Raw genomic sequence first — 1,141 nt, forward strand, 5'->3', positions numbered from 1 at the left:
GAGAGTGTCTTTCTCATATATATATATATATATATATATATATATATATATATACTTTACATTTCCCATATAAAGGGTATAAAGACCCTTAGTCTATATAGTAAGTATAATATTATAAAGACAATGTTGTTTGCAAAATAAAATAATTGGCCTTTATATTGTCATTTCACTAAAAAAATAACAAATTATACTGTTTACTAAATAAATTTCATCTGAAAAATATTTGTTGTATTAAACTATCTTCTTTCTACCAACTCTTAGAGTACATGTATTAATCTGAAGATAAATATTCTGAATTCCATTCAAATTTATTTGCATAAATTTATAGCATACACGTATAAACTACATAGCAACAAAGAAGAAATTAACACTTCTAAACATTTCTAAGAATATTCATAAAACAAATAATTCATAAATAAAAATAAAAATCATAACACTATAAGATTTGTTTTCAATTATTACTTAAAAACAATGGTGGTCCATATGATTAAATTAAAATGTAGTTTTTATTCTTTAAAATTAATCACAATTAAAGCAATTAATGAAGATTTCCAGTCTTCAGAAAGTAGAATAAGGGGTCCTTATTCCCACATAGAACACATTTTCCATTCCACTGCGCAACTTTTCCATTGTTTTTCTACGTAAACATGCTACATCGACGCTTGACCATTGCGTTTGCATCTTTCGCAGCGTCTCGTATGACATGATGCTCTAACCCAGTGTTTCCAAACCGGGGTGCCGCGGCACCCTGGGGTGCCGTCTGTCGAGAGCAGGGGTGCCGTGTAAAAAATCCTTTTTTAATATTTTTAAATTGCTAAAATGTTCAAAAAAGCATCTATTATATAATATCCATTTCTGATGTCGCCAATAATTAGAGATGCACCGAAATTCCGGCTGCCGAAAATTAGTTCACCGAAAATGAGTTTCACTTTCACGTGGTGTGACGCTCTCCGTATTATCCCGCTCTATGCGTGTGCGCTCCGCTCAGTCGCTCCACTCGTATACCGTTCATGCGAATCGGAACAGCAAAGTCCACTCAAAAATTGAGCCGACAGGAAACATCGATGTAGTACAGTATTGTTTCTGTGTTACTGTGTTACTGTGTTGTAACATGGTGTGGTATATGGGCAACTCTGGTAAC

The 1,141-nt window shown here is 32.9% G+C and overlaps 1 protein-coding gene across 3 annotated transcripts in view; it reads right to left on the minus strand.

Moving 5' to 3' along the window:
- LOC107653856 (alpha-catulin-like) overlaps window positions 1–1,141 on the minus strand; it is a 63,275-nt gene that overhangs the window by 22,074 nt on the left and 40,060 nt on the right. The gene's annotated exons all lie outside the window — the stretch shown is intronic.

Source organism: Sinocyclocheilus anshuiensis, unplaced genomic scaffold (assembly GCF_001515605.1).
Source record: "Sinocyclocheilus anshuiensis isolate Anshui unplaced genomic scaffold, SAMN03320099.WGS_v1.1 scaffold223, whole genome shotgun sequence".
NCBI classification, from domain to species: Eukaryota; Metazoa; Chordata; class Actinopteri; order Cypriniformes; family Cyprinidae; genus Sinocyclocheilus; species Sinocyclocheilus anshuiensis.